The sequence below is a fragment of the Rhinolophus sinicus genome, linkage group LG16, assembly GCF_036562045.2.
Source record: "Rhinolophus sinicus isolate RSC01 linkage group LG16, ASM3656204v1, whole genome shotgun sequence".
Lineage (NCBI taxonomy): Eukaryota > Metazoa > Chordata > Mammalia > Chiroptera > Rhinolophidae > Rhinolophus > Rhinolophus sinicus.
This window is the reverse complement of record NC_133765.1, coordinates 1,857,223-1,875,869: the sequence shown is the minus strand read 5'-3', so window position 1 is coordinate 1,875,869 and position 18,647 is coordinate 1,857,223. Positions and strand designations below refer to the sequence as shown.

General features: G+C 41.8%; 1 pseudogene; it reads right to left on the bottom strand.

Moving 5' to 3' along the window:
* Positions 1–10,508: 10,508 nt before the first annotated feature.
* LOC109439262 (eukaryotic translation initiation factor 4B) lies at positions 10,509–18,633 on the bottom strand (annotated as a pseudogene).
* Positions 18,634–18,647: the final 14 nt, after the last annotated feature.

Below are 18,647 nucleotides of genomic sequence, written 5' to 3'. Positions count from 1 at the left end.
GGAGACAGCATATGGTTGGGTTTAGTTTTTTCATCCACTCTGCTACTCTGTGACTTTTTATTGGTGAGTTCAGTCCATTTACATTTAGGGTGATTATTGATATGTGAGGATTTCCAATCATTCTATCTTTAGTTTTCTCATAATGCTGTGTTTCCATTGTTTTTTTGCCTTTTTGATATTTACTATTATTTCTGAGTGGTGGTATTCTATGATGTTTCCCTGTGTTTCTTTTTTTTTTATTACAGTATACATTTCAGTTCTTGATTTTTTTTTTGAGTTGTTACCTTCAAGTTTATGTAAAAAAAAAAGTTTGATATTTAGAGTATTCTATTTTCTTCAGCATGCCTAATTTTCTTTTTTTCTTTTTTTTTTCTTTTTTAATTTATTGGGTTGACAATGTTTCCATTCCCATGTTCCAGCTCCGGCATTTACTCTCCCCCTTTTTATGTTTTGGTTGCCACAAATTGTCCCTGTTTATTGAGGTCGAATATCCTCCTTTAGTATTTCTTGTAGTGCAGATTTTGTGTTAGAAAATTCCCTCAACTTCTCCATATCTGGAAAGATCTTAATCTTCTGTCATATCTAAAGGATATCTTTGCTGGGTATATTATTCTTTGCTCATAATTTCTGTCTTTCAATAGTTCGTATATTTGGTTCCACTCCCTCCTGGCTTGGAGAGCTTCTGCTGAGAAATCTGATGATAATCTAATGGGCTTTCCTTTGTAGTTTGCCATCTTCTTTTCCCTGGCTGCCTTGAGGATTCTTTCTTTGTCGTTGATTTTAGACAGCTTCAATACAATGTGCCTTGGAGAAGGCCTGTTTGGGTTTTGGTAATTAGGTGTTGCATTTGCTTCTTGGATTCGAGCATCCAGTTCTTTCCACAAGTTTGGGAAGTTCTCATCGACTATTTGTTTGAATATACTCTCTGTTCCCTTCTCTCTTTCTTGTCATTCTGGTATGCCCATTATTCTTATATTGCTCTTTCTGATGGAGACAGAAAGTTCTCGTAGGGTTCTTTCATTTCTTTTTTTTAAAATTTAATTCTATTTTTTTAAATTTTATTTTATTAAATTTATTGGGGTGACAATTGTTAGTAAAATTACATAGATTTCAGGTGTACAATTCTGTATTACATCATCTATAAATCCCATTGTGTGTTCACCACCCAGAGTGAGTTCTTCCATCACGATATATTCGATCCCCCTTACCCTCATCTCCCACCCCCCAACCCCCACCCCCTTTACCCTCTGGCATTTCTTTTAAGTCTCAAGTCTCTTTTTTCTTCCATCTGTGTCATTTCCAGTTTTCTATTTTCGATGTTTCTGATTCTTTCCTCCATCTGCTCAACTCTACTACCTAAGCTGGCTATTTCATTCTTCATTTCTTCTGTTGAATTCTTTTTTTTTTTTTTTTTTTCCCAAGTCAAGCCGTTGTCCTTTCAATCTCAGTTGTGGAGGGTGCTGTTCAGCTTCAAGTTGTTGTTCTTTCAGTCTTAGTTGTGGAGGGCACAGCTCAGCTCCAGGTCCAGTTGCCATTGCTAGCCACAGGGGGCACAGCCCACCATCCCCTGCGGGAGTCAAACCGGCAACCTTGTGGTTGAGAGGATGCACTCCAACCAACTGAGCCATCCGGGAGCTCAGTGGCAGCTCAGCCCAAGGTGCCGCGTTCAATTTTAGTTGCAGGGGGCGCTGCCCACCATCCCTTGCGGGAATCGAGGAATTGAACTGTCAACCTTGTGGTTGAGAGCCCGTGCTCCAACCAACTGAGCCATCCGGGAGGCAGCTCAGCTCAAGGTGCCATGTTCAACCTTAGCTGCAGGAGGCAGAGCCCACCATCCCCTGCGGGACTCGAGGAGTTGAACTGGCAACCCTGCAGTTGAGAGCCCACTGGCCCATGTGGGAACCGAACCGGCAGCCCTCGGAGCTAGGAGCATGGAGCTCCAACTGCCCGAGCCACCGGGCCAGCCCTTCTGTTGAATTCTTAATCTCCAGAAATTCTGTTTGGTTCTTTTTTTTAAATTTCAATTTCTTTCGTAAAATGTTAATGTTGTTCTTTGATTGTGTTTCTGAGTTCATTAAACTGCCTTTCTGTGCTTTCTTGCATCTCGTTGAGTTTTTTCAGAACTGCCGTCTTGAATTCTCCATCATTCAAGCCACATATTTCCATATCTTTAAGTTCTTTTTCTGGAGACTTTTCCCTTTCTGAGCTGTCTTGTTGCATTGGTTATTCATGGCAATTAATGATTTATTATTTCTCTTCCTAGACATTTACAGCGTGGGTTCTGCAACAGGTTTATAGGAAGAGGTCTTTCTTTTGTTTTCCAGTACTTGTTGGTAGAATGTTTTATTTTCTCTCCGACTGCAGCCTTTTCCTCTCTCTCACACTGTCGTGTTATGTTTTCTCTGCACTATTCCAGCTTCTCACACAATGGGGGGATTCCCTGGAAGGTGGGCTTCTCCTCTGTTAACAGTTCACCTGGGCCATAGAGCATCACATCCCTGTGTGGATGCGGAGAGCTTTTGAAATTCCAAAACTCTTCCTGTCCCAGATCCAGAGCCCGTCTGTTTCAGCAGTTCTGTTTACTCCTGCAGGAATCTTCCCAGATAGGTGGGAACAGGTGTGGGGCGAGTTGTGAGAATTGGCCCAGAGCAATTGCAGCGACCACCACCACAGCCTGTCCTGCTTCCACAGCTCCCTCCCCTTTGCAGGAACCAGTTGGGCTACATATCTGTGCCTGTGGACCACAGTTCTCAGAATTGCAAATGTTCTGTTCTTTTGATATGACACTGCTACTATTCAGCTTCTAGCACTGGGCAGGTGTGAGCGGGGCGAGCTCTGGGCAGGTAGGGAGGGGGTTTCTAATCTCAGTACATAAGGCTTCCGTTCTCTGCACCAGTCAGGGCTTAAACCACCATTTGCAGCCTTCTTCCCTCATTCCTTGCTCCGAGGTCTGTGCTGTGAGTGTTGGTTTCAGCCGTGTTATATGCTGTCCCCTCAGCCCTGTGGGCCATAAGCAGAGCCCTAGCAGTCTGAGTTCTTCCCTCTCCCACAGCTGCTGTAGTTCCGGGATGCAGTGAGCTCGGAGCACTGAGCTAGGTCTGCGTCCTGCGCCCGTGCATCTCCGTCTCCGTCTCCACACTTCTCCCTTCCCTCCTCCCCAGCTCACGCAATTTGCCCACCTTTAGGTGAATTCAGTGGTGAGAGTCTTCATCTTGCCTGTCTGCTGTGTAGGGAGTCCTTTGTGGAGTTATAGTTGTTGAATTTGTTGTAAATTCCAGGGAAGATTTCCAGAGGCTCACCTCATGCCGCCATTTTAATGATGTCTCCTGGTTTTTCAATTTGTTGTAAATTCCAGGTGAGATTTCCAGAGGCTCACCTCAAGCTGCCATTTTGATGAAGTCTTTATATTTAAATTTTTAGAACTCCTCCCTTGTCTACTTACTTTCCTCTGCTCACTCTAATTCCTGTGGAGCACAAATTAAGCTTCAGAAAGTACTACTTTGATACTTTTCCTTCTCTATTCAAAAACCCTCCTGGATGCTCATTTCCAATTGAAATAAAGTCAAAACTTGGTGATTCTCATGAAAGATGAAGCCAGGTTTGAGATAATCTGGGCTTAGTCCTATGATGGTAACAATAGGAAAAGAAAGAAAGGAAAGGAGAAACTAGACTTGATATTTGGAATAGATGGGGTAAGAGAAGGTAGCATTATTAAGAACTATGGGCTTAAACCTAGAAGACTGAAAGATAGGCAAATAACAAAAATAGAGAAGAGCACATTTGGAGGGAGAGATAACAAAGTAAGAAGATTTAGAGCTTTAGTAATATCATCTACCACTTAATATGCAACTAGTAGAACACACTAGGTGTTCAATAGACATTAATTGAACAAATTAATAAATGAATGAATAGCCCTCTTAATTTAATTATGCCCATCATTTATTTTGTCTTTATAACACCTCTCTTTGGTGGTTCTTATTATTGTCTCCATGTCATTGACGTCTAAACCTAGGATCAGAGAGACTATATAATGCTCCCAAGATCCCAAAGTGAATAAATGACAATGTTGGAATGTGAAGTTAGATAAGTCTAAGTTACGGTCTATCTGTCATGTTTCTCTCTGCAAACATCTAAGAGTCCAGCACATATATAATTAAAGCTGGCAAGATAAGTCATGACTAGAGAAACAGCTATGGGACTCATTTACCAAAGGTGATTGTTCGTAATTAAAGCCACAGCTGTGAATGAGACACTAGAGGAGTTTTGTAGAGGACAAAAAAGTAGTGGTTCTGAACCAGAGCAATGGGAATGCCAACATTTTGGACATAGAGAAAGAGGCACACTTGAGAACAGCAGAGAAAACAGGAGTAGAATGAACAGAAGAAGAATCATGGAACCAAGAAAGTAGATTCATCAGTAAATATGTGGTTAATAGCATCAAGAGCTGAAAAAAAAAAAAAAATCTTTGAAGGGAGCAATGAGGCAGCATGGTTTAAGTGAAAGGTAAGAGCCTTTCACTTCAGCAAATACCCTGGGTTGGAACCACCCTTTTGCTTTAACCTTGAGCAAGTTTCCTAACTACCTCAAATTTGTTTATTTATCCAGTGGTCATAATACCCATTTGGCAGGATTAAATGAGACAATGGAATGAAAGGACCCAATACGAGTCCTGGCATGCAGTAGAAAACAGCTAACATTTAGAAGGCACAAGGCACTGATCTAAGCACTTAACATATATTGATTCATTTCATCCATACAACCTTGTTAGATAGGTTCTGTTTCAGTAAGCTTCAGTTTGTAGATGAGGGAGACATGAACTCAGAACATTTAAGTAAATTCCTCAAGCTTGTGAGTGGCAGAAGCTGGGATTTAAACCCAACCATTCTGTTCCCACAATCTATGTTCTTAACTACTATGCTATGCTAAATCTTGTTGTACAAATTATTCATAAATATTCATTCTTTTCCTCTCAAGAACAAGTGAGCTATATTAATTTTTTAAGTAGGTCAATTAAAAGTATTTAAACTAGGGGTAAGGAAACAACACAGCATTGTCCATATATGGCCAACTTCCTGTTTTTTTGTATGTCCCACAAGCTAAGAATGGTTTTCACATGTCATTCAGGGAGTCACGCGGAGTCTCTTGTCCCGCTCCCTACATAAGAATGTAGGACATGGTGAGGCCAAAAAGGAACACCCACGGAGCCATAGATAGGGGAGTCAGACCACTATATTCTCACTAGCAGCATCTGCCTCTCTGCAATCCGCGCTTGCTACCTCAGCCACCATCTTCTTGCTAGACCCCATTTGCTGCTAGCATAGCCACAGCAGTTATATTAGTGACCAATGGTTCACTGGTTACAGCTGATGGCCAACTAGCCACAGCTGATGGCCATCCAATCACAGTTGATGGCCATTTACTACCTGAGCCAGCACCTTTCCATGTGAGGCCGAGAGCCTGGAAACTGTACTCCTGGCTCTGTGCCCACTCTCTACCCATACAGGATCTCTCTTCACAATCTACGCGACAAGGGTCTTCCACAAGGGGCCCTGTGCGAGAAGTCTGGAGGTGAGTGCCATATCCTGGACACAGCCAGGATCTCTGGGCACAACCAGGGTTTCTCAGGGAACCACCAGTCCTTCTGGGCACAGCCAGACTTCCTGGGCTTCTTAGGTACCACCAGTCTCCCTGAACACAGTCAGGGCCTCTCAGGCACTGCCACTGTCTCTGGGCACAGCCAGACCCCCTGGACACAGCCAGGGCCTCTCACATATTCTCGGCTGCCGGTCGAGACACAAAAGCAAACATCCATTGGTTTCACTGCATGGTGGTACGTTCCCAAGCAAACAGTCAAGCGGTCCATTAAATTAGGGATGGAAGGCAATTTCCCATAGTCCACAGTCGTTCGCCAGGGCTGTGCGTTAGCCTCACAATATGTGCCCTCTCCGCAGAGTGAGGTCTCCAAGTCCTCCCCAACCTGGGGGTGAGGGTCTCAGCAAGTACTTCCCAGCCCACAGGGCCGCAACGAACTTCACTTTCTCTGGCCTATGCTGGTTGGGGAACTGTCCACATCTTCCCACCCCTCCACGGGGGTCCAGCTGTCCAGCAGCTGCTCCTCCTGTTCTTCCTGAGACTGAGTGTTCATACGCACAAACTGCTGCACTGCCCTTCGGGGAGCTTTGGCCAGCACCGCACCCTGCTCACTGCGCCATGTGTCACGTAGGATGTCATGTGGGGTCTCAGCTCCTGCTCCCCACATAAGAACACAGGATATGGTGAGGCCAAAAAGGACCACCCATGGAGTCATAGATAGGGGAGTCATACCACTACATTCTCACTGGCGGCATCCGCCTCTCTGCAATCCGCTCTTGCTACCTCAGCCACCATCTTCTTGCTAGCCCCCATTTGCTGCTAATGTAGCCACAGCAGTTATATTAGTGGCCAATGGCTCACTGGTTACAGCTGACGGCCAACTAGCCATAGATGATGGCCATCCAATCACAGTTGATGGCCATTTGCTATCTGAGCCAGCACCTTTCCATGTGAGGCCGAGAGCCTGGAAACTGCACTCCTGGCTCTGTCCCCACATCATATTTTCAAATAGTTGCAAAAATTAATAATATCTGACACATTATAATTATATAAAATTCAAATTTTAATTTCTACACAGCAAGTTTTATTGAAATACAGACATCTCCACTTACATATTGTCAATGCCACTTTTCTACTACAAGAGCAAAATTGAATTGTGAGAGAGAGCAATAGTCTGCAAAACCTAAAATATTTACTATCTGGCATGTTACAGGAAGACTTTGCTGACCTTCTGATTTAACTGAAAACTTCCTTTGGCAAATGGAAGAGTAGTAAATTTAAGAGCTTGAGTTTCTCAGGAATGTCGTAGCCCTTCCCCCCTCTCACGTTCTCGATGGGCCGCACACGCAGCTGTGCTTCATTAGGCGATGGTGATGAGGAGGAAATAAATCTCTGACAGAGCAGTTTTTGAATTTCTTGGGTGGAGAAAGAAGATGGAAAGGAAGGAGGCTTGCTGGGTAGGGTGAAAGTGAAGCTTTCTTTTCAGTCCTGAATTATAGCCAGATGAGTTTATCCCTTTTTGTTCATAGAATTATAACTTTTAAGGAGCATAGGAAGTCCAGGAACTCAGCAATCAGAGGAGAAGCAATGACCGAGTCACATCACAGGTGTCTTCTCCCTGGGGCTAGTCTGTGATCAGCAAATCAGACTGCTCAGTCTCCTTTCAAGTGTCTACTTGCTTTTCACTGGGAAATGGCACAACCCTTAGGGCTTTTGCACAGGGCTGGCAGCCAGTTCCCCTGGGTTCTATGTTGAGCTTTGCTGTGGACCTCCAGCATGGTGGCCGCAAATGGATTCTTTTCTTTCTGCCTTACTTAACATAATTAAACTGAATTAAAATAATTTACTAGATTCTTCAGTGTGTTCATGCACCCAGCCTATAAAACAATAGGGTGATAATAGCAGGGATATGTCTGCTTTTTAAAAAAAATTTCTAAAATTATGGTAAAATATATATGTTTACAATTATTACCATTTTTAAGTGTACAGTTCTGTGACAGTCAATACATTCACATTGTTGTCAAACCATCATTCCCATCCATTTCTAGAACTTTTTTGTGTTCTGCAACTAAAACTTTACATCCACTAAATAATAACTGCCGATTTTCCCCTCCTCCAGGGCTTGGCAACCATGTTTTTCTGCTCTATGAATTTGACTTCTCAGGTATCTAATATAAGTGAAATGATACAGTAGTTGTCCTTTTGTGCCTGGTTTATTTCACTTAAATAATTTCTTCTACATTCATCCATGTTGTAACATGTGTCACAATTTCTTTCTTTTTAAGGCTGAATAATATCTGATTTTATGTCATTTTGTTTATCCATGCATCTGTTGATAGACACGACTTGTTTCCACCTTTTGGCTATTGTGAATAATGCTGCTATGAACATGAACATATGAATATCTGTTCAAGTTTCTACTTTCACTTCATTTGGATACATATCCCAAAGTAGAATTGTTGGGTCATATGGTAACTTTATTTTTAATTTTTGGAGGAATAACCATATTATTTCATAGTGGCTGCATCATTTTGCATCCTTCTAGCAGTGTATAATGATTCCAATTCACTCACATCCTTGCCATTATTTGTTATTTTCTCTTTTGTTTTCTGAGGATTTTGTTTGTTTGTTTAATAATAACCCTAATGGGTGTGAAGTGGTATCTCATTATGTTTTTTTTTTTTTTTTTTTGGTTTATGTTATTTTATTTTTTTAATTAAAGTTTATTGGGGTGACAGTTGTTAGTAAAGTTACATAGATTTCAGGTGTACAATTCTCATTATGGTTTGATTTTTATTTCCCTAATGACTAGTATGACTAGTGATATTCAGCATCTTTTCATATGCTTATTGGCCAATTGTATATCTTCTTTGGAGAAATGATGATGCAATTCCAGTGTCCATTTAAAAAAAATGTTTTTTGTTGTTGCTATTGTTGAATTGTAAGAGTTCTTTATATATTCTAGATATTAACACCCTATCAGATATATTATTTGCAAGTATTTTTTTCTATTTCATAGGTTGTTTTTACACTTTGTTGATAGTGTGCTTTGATGCATAATTTTGAAAATTTTATGTAGTCCAATTTATTTTTGTTGTTGCTTGTGCTTTGGGTATCATATCTAAGAAATCATTGCCAAAGTTAATCTCGTAAAACTTTTCTCCCATGTTTTCTTTTAAGTGTTGTCGTGCGGGAGACCCTGCTCGCTGCACCATTTGTCGGGCGAGGCGGCCTGCGGGGTCTGTGCTCCCGCTCCCCACACAAGAACGCAGGATATGGTGAGGCCAAAAAGGAAGACCCACGGAGCCATAGGTAGGGGAGTCATACCACTATGGTCTCACTGGAGGCTGGGTTCACTGGATGTGCGACCTGCTGTCTGTTTTTCTGCCAACCAACCCACGACTCTCCTCCACTCTCCTCGGCTCTCCTCGGCTCTCCTCCGTAGCCGCAGCAGTTATATTAGCTGCCAATTGGCTAACTGGCCACAGCCGATGGCCAACCAGCCACAGCCGACGGCCATCCACTACCCGAGCCAGCACCCCTCCATATGAGGCCGAGAGCCTGGAAATTGCTCTTTGGGGCTCTATCTCCACAATGTTTTATAGTTTTAGCTCGTACATTAGGTCTTTGCTCCATTTGGGGTTAATTTTTATGTATGGTGTAAGGTAAGAGTCCAACTTCATTCTTTTGCATGTGGATATCAGTATTCCCCAACACCATTTGTTGAAAGATTGCCCTTTCCCCATTTAGTGGTCTTGACAGTCTTATTGAAAAATAAGTGGTGGGGGGTGGGGGGTGGGAGATGAGGGTAAGGGGGATCGAATATATGGTGATGGAAGGAGAACTGACTCTGGGTGATGATCACACAATGGGATTTATAGATGATGTAATACAGAATTGTACACCTGAATTCTATGTAATTTTACTAACAATTGTCACCCCAATAAATTTAATTTAAAAAAAAAGGAAAAAAATAAAAATAAAAATAAGTGACCATATATGTGAGGGTTTATTTCTAACTCAGCTTAAGTTTTTATTTGTTTGTTTTGTTTTGTTTTTAACTTTAAAGATCAGATTTATTTGGAGAAAACAAAAAACCCACAACCCAAAGGATGGGAGTCACATTTCAAGACATCTCCCAGGTATTAAGTCTACAGATTACAAATCATTTTCATAAGAGATATTTTTGTACAAATTTTACATGTATAAAGGAGTGGGACATAAATCCTTGTTTCTGTTTTAATGGGAGACAGGGTAGGGGAGTGGGGGGAAAATACTTTTTTGATACAACTATTAGGAAGTAGACATGAAGAGGGCAATCCTTACCTTTTCACCATATACAAATGGAAAAAAAAAAAATAAAAATAAAACTTTACAACCTTAGGTGTCTCTTTCTAAAAGCCACGTCCTACCTACTACCTATCCAAGCCAGTTATTTAAAGTTATTTCACTTGGTATGTCTTTTGTGTCCACTGGATCAATGATTCATTATGCCCACTGCTGCAGCACTCATAAACCAACACCCCTGCATGGCTGAACAGGGTCTAACCTAGGACAATGGGAGAAGGGCTTACAAACAACAGACCAAGGTGTCATTTCTCTGTAGGTACCAATATTGCCCATAAGGATGCCATCTACTGAGCTGACAGTACAAAGGTGCACATAAAAGCAGGCAAATTAAGCTATTGTGTTGCAAGAAAAACCAGGACCTTGTTAAATAGTTCTCTCCATTATCATTTATTTTCTCAAGGGAAGCTGAAAAACCAAAACAAAACCACACATTGGTTTAGGCCACATTATGAATCCAAACATTGGTGTGGGATTTCAATGGAGAAAAAGAAACTTGAAAAAAAAAAAAGTCCCAACCAAAAATCCCAATCAAGGTCATAAGAAAGGCTCCCAATTTAACTCTTTATTTATCCATCCTCACTCACCTAAGATCGTTAATTCTGGGGTTCTCTGAGGTGTAAAAGGCGTCAAAGAAGCAAGGGCAAGAGACTAGGAGTCAAAAGATATGAAGGAGCCAAAATTTGCTTGAGAAAAACAGTGGTTCCTCATTTGGCAGCTCCCAGAAGCTGACACAAAATGCTAGATCGGGTATGTAGCTTAAACAGAAGCTGCTTTTTGGGAGGTAACAGGAAAGAGTAGCATGAGGAACTTAACATGACAACTAGAGTCTAAATTTTTAAAGCCTCAAGATTTCAACAGAATATAGATATATTTGAAATTTCAGAAAAGACAGTGTTTAAGAAAGGGTGAAACCAGGACACATAAGAGGCTTGGGAATTCCCACAACCCCTAAAGTGCTTCCTGTTCCAGGAAGTAACCATGTATTCATTGGAGGTCATACCATTTTCCCCTATTACTGCTGCAAAATAATTCATCACCTCCCCAAAGCTCCTTTTCAAACCACTATTTTCCCACTTATTTTGGTCACCAAGCAGTCCTATTCTTTAGTGGCCTGTAGACTCATTCCTAGCTACTCCCCTGGTGGGTAAAAATGAAGGAATTCCCCCTAGGCTGGCCCCTGTAACTCAGAATTAAATAAGAGGGGCTGGCAGCCTCCTGGAGACAAAAACAACCGAGGATGGAGAATTTATCCAGATAACATTTGAGGATGCATGTGTGCCACATTAGGACAATAGGAATTAGAGGTAGAAATCTACTCCATCGTTCTTGCCCTACTGTCCAACCAAATTCCAGACATTGCATCACTGTCACTGCCACTTTGCTAAATGGAGGCCCCTAGGTACTAATGACAGTCAATCGCATGTGTCATAAAAATGCACAACTTTTCTGTTAAAATATGTCCCTTTCTCTCTGGCTACATTGGTGATTTTCCAGTTAGTTCAATACTTTAAAGGCTGCAGCAGCATGCAAAAGAATTTCATTTCATTTCAGTTTTGTTTGTTTGTTTGTTTTTTATTTAAGAAAGGTCTTCAGGAGATGGTGAGTTTTATTTTGTCTCGTCTGGATAGCAGTTTGATTTGCTCTCAAATGTTCCAGGGTGGAGAGAGACTCTGAGAAAGCATAGGATGTAGAGGTCTATTCTGTGTAATCTTCTCCCTCGTTTTCATCTTCACCAACAACGGAGAGAGCAGCATACTTGTTTGCAGAAGTGAACTTGGAAGCTGGATTTTCTTCAGGATCCGGAGTCTTTATCCTTTTTACCATCTTTCTTATCTGACTCCTTCCAGTGGTCTTTGTTCCCTCCATCTCCTGGCCCATGGCTGGAGTTCTCACTTTTGGCCTTTTGGAACACTCACCCCATCCACTTTAGTTTCATCTGCTTTCCTTCCTGGTCCTTCCTCTGATGGTTGAGCTGAAACTGCTTTCCCGCCACCACTCGTCGGGGATTGCTACTCTGTGTCTGAGCTCTGAGATCCAGCAGGAGGGTTAGAACTTCACTTCACCCAAGCATTCTCCTTTAATGGAGGAGCTAGCATTACCTTCAGAGGCTGTTCAGGTTTGGGAGGCTTAGAAGTTGGAGAGTGAGAGTCTTCTTCCTTATTGAGTGTTTCATTTTCTAGAGACTTCTCACTCTGTCTTCTTTATGCATCCTGATCTGACTTCCTTCTGCCAGAGGTGACTTTGGTCCCAGTCTGTGACTCACTTCCTGTCTATGACACTTTGCGTCCCGGAATTTCTTCACTTTGCCGGCTTGGGTGTCATTCAGGAGGCCGTCGTTCTAGTTTTGGCTCATCCAGCTGATGCTACAATTTCTCCTGTTCCTTCTGTAGCCGTTCCTCTACTTCTAGTTCTCTAGAAGCTGTGTCAACAGGCTTTGTCCCTCCAAAGATTGAGGCTGCTTGACTGGACTAGGAGATGCTAGCAGAGGAATCATCTTCCTTAAGAGTGCTCTGAGGCTTTCAATTCAGTTTGGGTCTTTGAGGGGGACCACTATCATCACGCCTGTAATCATCCAGAGAGTAATCATCTCTGGTGCTCCATGACCGATCATCATGTCTGTCATATCTGTCTTCACAGCAGTCCCCACCTCCTCTCTAGTCATCATCTTTCCGGCACCCACTACCAAATGCTCTTCTGCCACTGCCTATCCTGGAATCATAGCCTGTATCATAGTCTCTGCTGTCCCTGTCATCATAGCGATCACGGTCCCCATATCGATCCATATCCCGGCGTGGACCATAATGGTAACTATCCCAATACCCATCACAGTATCGGTCTGAATCATAAGGATCTCGATACTTGTCACCAAAGCTATCATCCCTCTTCTAGGTGAGAAGTCATCAAAGCTGTCTGTGACAGGACGGGCCCTCCAGTCTGTATCTGTTTTATCAGAATCCCAATTTCTATCTTGGCCAAAAGAATGATCATCCCTGTCTTTACCCTGTGCTTGATCAGCAATGTCCACTTGAATTCTATTACCTAGAGACTCTTCACTGAGGCTGAGGGCACTGAACAAGAAATCCACATCCTCAAACTCAACATAACCAAAACCTTTCAACCTCTCTGGATTGCTGGATTCACCTGGTGAATGCACTGCACTGATATTTGATCCTCTAAAGAATTCCTTAATGGAGTCTTCTGTCACATCATAGGGCAGGTTCCCTAGAAAAGCAGGGTGATGATTTGGAAAGATGGCTCCTTTCAATACTGGGTTCACAAGCAGCCTGTGGAACAGTGGGCAGGATGAAACGGTCATTTAGAGGTGCCCTATACACATCATCATCATTATTGTGAAAAGTAGTTGAAACATCTCCTTCCAGGTCATCTGTTTCATCAGCCCAGCTGACTGATTTGAGGACATAGGAGCTTCCTCCACCAGTCGCTCCATCCTCAGCCAGAAAGTCTATTAGGGAGATAGTCTTCCCTTCTTATTCTTCTCTTTTGCTGAGGCTGCCGGTTTGGAGAGGGAAAATGAGTCAGCTTAAGTTTTGATATTAGCAGATATGCATCTCAAATCAAGACCCAAGTTGTATGAACTTTCCATAGATGATTTGATTAAAGGGCCAATGTGGACATCACCAAAATGGCAGTATAAGGTGAGCCTCTGGAAATCTCCCCTGGAATTTACAACTATAATTAACATGTTATACAACTATCACTCCACAAAGGACTCCCTGCACAGCAGACAGGAAAGATGAAGAGGCTCACTACTGAATTACCCTAAAGGTAGGCAAATTATGCAAGCAGTGGGAGAGGAAAGGGAGAAGTGTGGAGACGGGGCCACGCAGGCACAGGACACAGACCTAGCTCAGTGCTCAGAGCTCACTGCATCCCGGAACTACCTCAGCTGTGGAAGACGGAAGAACTCGGACTGCTAGGGCTCCGTTGATGGTCCACAGGACTGAGGGGATAGCATATAACACGGCTGAACCCAGAGTTCACAGCAGAGGACACGGAGCAAAGACTGAGGGAAGAAAGCTGAAAATGGTGCTTTAAGCCCTCACTGCCAGAGAGAACGGAAATTAGGCACTGACACTAGCCGGCCCCCCCCCCCTTGCCGGAACTCACCCCAACCCCACCTGCCCAGTGCTAGTATCAGAACAGTAGCGTGTCAGATCAAAAGAACAGAATATTTGCAGTTCTGAGAACTGTGGTTCCCCAGACACAGATTCGCAGCCGAACTAGTTCCGGCAAAGGGGAGAGACCTGTGGAAAGAAGACTGGCTGTGGTGGTGGACACTGCCATTGCACTGGGCCACTTCTCACAACCCACCATGCCCCTGCCCCCACCTATCTAGGCAGATCCCTGCAGGAGTAAACAGAACTGCTGAAAACACGGTCTCTGAATCTAGGTCAGGAAGAGTTTTGGTACTTCAAAAGCTCTGCGCATCCACACATGGACGTGAAGCACTATGACACAGGCGAACTGTTAAGAGAGGAGAAGCCAGCCTTCCAGGAAATCCCACCATTATGTGAGAAGCTGGAATAGTGCAGAGAAAACATAACACTACAGTGTGAGAGAGAAAAAAAGGCTGCAGTCGGAGAGAAGATAAAACATTCCATAAACACGTACTGGAAAACAAAAGAAAGACTTCTTCCTATCAGCCTGTTGCAGAACCCACTCCCGTAGATGTCTAGGAAGAGAAATAATAAATCATTAATTGCCATGAAAAACAAATGCAACAAGACAGCTCAGAAAGAAAGTGAAAAGACTCCAGAAAATGAACTTAAAGATATGGAAATATGTGAATTAAGTGACAGAGAATTCAAGATTGCAGTTCTAAAAAAACTCAACGAGATGTAAGAAAACACAGAATGACAGTTAAATGAACTCAGAAACACAACCAAAGAACAACATGAGCATTTTACCAAAGAGATTGAAATTTTAAAAAAGAACCAATAAAATTTCTGGAGATTAAGAACTGAATAGAACAAATTACTACTGCCAGCTTCAGTAGTAGAGTTGACCAGATGAAGGAACTAATCAGTGACATCGAAGATAGAGACCTGGAAATGACACTGATGGAAGAAGAAAAAGACTTGAGGCTTAAAAGAAATGAAAGAACTCTAAAAGAACTTTCTGACACAATCAGAAAGAGCAATATAAGAAAAATGGGCATACCAGGAGAAGAAAGAGAAAGGAGAAGAAAGAGAATATATTCAAACAAATTGTTGATGAAAACTTCCCAAACTTGTGGATGGAACCGGATCCTCAAATCCAAGAAGCAAATAGAACACCTAATTACCTCAATCCCTAGAGGCCTTCTCCAAGGCATATTTATTGAAGCTGTCAAACATCAATGACAAAGAAAGAATCCTCACAGCACCCAGGGAAAAGAAGACGGAAGACAGTAACTTACAAAGGAAAGCCATTAAATTATCATCAGATTTCTCTGCAGAAACTCTACAAGCCAGAAAGGAGTGGAACCAAATATTCAAACTATTGAAAGTGAGAAATTCTCCAATTGAAAAATGGGCAGAGGACTTCAAGAGACATTTATCCAAAGAGGACATACAAATGGCAAATAGACATATGAAAAAAGGCTCAACATCACTAATCATCAGAGAAATGCAAATCAAAACCACAATGAGATATCACCTCACCCCAGTCAGAATGGCTATCATCAACAAGACAAATAGTAACAAATGTTGGAGAGGCTGTGGAGAAAAAGGAACCCTCATACACTGTTGGTGGGAATGCAGACTGGTGCAGCCGTTATGGAAGGCAGTGTGGAGGTTCCTCAAAGAATTACGAATAGAATTGCCATATGACCCAGCAATCCCTCTCCTGGGTATCTACCCAAAAAATCTGGAAACATTTATAGATAAAGACACGTGTGCTCCAATGTTCATTGCAGCTTTGTTTACGGTGGCCAAGACATGGAAACAACCAAAATGTCCTTCGATAGATGAATGGATAAAGAAGTTGTGGTATATATACACAATGGAATACTATTCGGCAGTAAGAAAAGATGATATAGGAACATTTGTGACAACATGGATGGATCTTGAGAGAGTAATGCTGAGCGAAACAAGTCAGACAGAAAAAGCAGAGAACCATGTGATTTCACTGATATGTGGTATATAAACCAAAAACAACAAAAGAACAAGACAAACAAATGAGGAACAGAAACTCATAGACACAGACAATAGTTTAATGGTTGCCAGAGGGAAGGGGGGACGGGGGGTGGGGGGTGGGAGATGAGGGTAAGGGGGATCGAATATATGGTGATGGAAGGAGAACTGACTCTGGGTGATGATCACACAATGGGATTTATAGATGATGTAATACAGAATTGTACACCTGAATTCTATGTAATTTTACTAACAATTGTCACCCCAATAAATTTAATTTAAAAAAAAAGGAAAAAAATAAAAATAAAAATAAGTGACCATATATGTGAGGGTTTATTTCTAACTCAGCTTAAGTTTTTATTTGTTTGTTTTGTTTTGTTTTTAACTTTAAAGATCAGATTTATTTGGAGAAAACAAAAAACCCACAACCCAAAGGATGGGAGTCACATTTCAAGACATCTCCCAGGTATTAAGTCTACAGATTACAAATCATTTTCATAAGAGATATTTTTGTACAAATTTTACATGTATAAAGGAGTGGGACATAAATCCCTGTTTCTGTTTTAATGGGAGACAGGGTAGGGGAGTGGGGGGAAAATACTTTTTTGATACAACTATTAGGAAGTAGACATGAAGAGGGCAATCCTTACCTTTTCACCATATACAAATGGAAAAAAATAAAATAAAAATAAAACTTTACAACCTTAGGTGTCTCTTTCTAAAAGCCACGTCCTACCTACTACCTATCCAAGCCAGTTATTTAAAGTTATTTCACTTGGTATGTCTTTTGTGTCCACTGGATCAATGATTCATTATGCCCACTGCTGCAGCACTCATAAACCAACACCCCTGCATGGCTGAACAGGGTCTAACCTAGGACAATGGGAGAAGGGCTTACAAACAACAGACCAAGGTGTCATTTCTCTGTAGGTACCAATATTGCCCATAAGGATGCCATCTACTGAGCTGACAGTACAAAGGTGCACATAAAAGCAGGCAAATTAAGCTATTGTGTTGCAAGAAAAACCAGGACCTTGTTAAATAGTTCTCTCCATTATCATTTATTTTCTCAAGGGAAGCTGAAAAACCAAAACAAAACCACACATTGGTTTAGGCCACATTATGAATCCAAACATTGGTGTGGGATTTCAATGGAGAAAAAGAAACTTGAAAAAAAAAAAAAAAAAGTCCCAACCAAAAATCCCAATCAAGGTCATAAGAAAGGCTCCCAATTTAACTCTTTATTTATCCATCCTCACTCACCTAAGATCGTTAATTCTGGGGTTCTCTGAGGTGTAAAAGGCGTCAAAGAAGCAAGGGCAAGAGACTAGGAGTCAAAAGATATGAAGGAGCCAAAATTTGCTTGAGAAAAACAGTGGTTCCTCATTTGGCAGCTCCCAGAAGCTGACACAAAATGCTAGATCGGGTATGTAGCTTAAACAGAAGCTGCTTTTTGGGAGGTAACAGGAAAGAGTAGCATGAGGAACTTAACATGACAACTAGAGTCTAAATTTTTAAAGCCTCAAGATTTCAACAGAATATAGATATATTTGAAATTTCAGAAAAGACAGTGTTTAAGAAAGGGTGAAACCAGGACACATAAGAGGCTTGGGAATTCCCACAACCCCTAAAGTGCTTCCTGTTCCAGGAAGTAACCATGTATTCATTGGAGGTCATACCATTTTCCCCTATTACTGCTGCAAAATAATTCATCACCTCCCCAAAGCTCCTTTTCAAACCACTATTTTCCCACTTATTTTGGTCACCAAGCAGTCCTATTCTTTAGTGGCCTGTAGACTCATTCCTAGCTACTCCCCTGGTGGGTAAAAATGAAGGAATTCCCCCTAGGCTGGCCCCTGTAACTCAGAATTAAATAAGAGGGGCTGGCAGCCTCCTGGAGACAAAAACAACCGAGGATGGAGAATTTATCCAGATAACATTTGAGGATGCATGTGTGCCACATTAGGACAATAGGAATTAGAGGTAGAAATCTACTCCATCGTTCTTGCCCTACTGTCCAACCAAATTCCAGACATTGCATCACTGTCACTGCCACTTTGCTAAATGGAGGCCCCTAGGTACTAATGACAGTCAATCGCATGTGTCATAAAAATGCACAACTTTTCTGTTAAAATATGTCCCTTTCTCTCTGGCTACATTGGTGATTTTCCAGTTAGTTCAATACTTTAAAGGCTGCAGCAGCATGCAAAAGAATTTCATTTCATTTCAGTTTTGTTTGTTTGTTTGTTTTTTATTTAAGAAAGGTCTTCAGGAGATGGTGAGTTTTATTTTGTCTCGTCTGGATAGCAGTTTGATTTGCTCTCAAATGTTCCAGGGTGGAGAGAGACTCTGAGAAAGCATAGGATGTAGAGGTCTATTCTGTGTAATCTTCTCCCTCGTTTTCATCTTCACCAACAACGGAGAGAGCAGCATACTTGTTTGCAGAAGTGAACTTGGAAGCTGGATTTTCTTCAGGATCCGGAGTCTTTATCCTTTTTACCATCTTTCTTATCTGACTCCTTCCAGTGGTCTTTGTTCCCTCCATCTCCTGGCCCATGGCTGGAGTTCTCA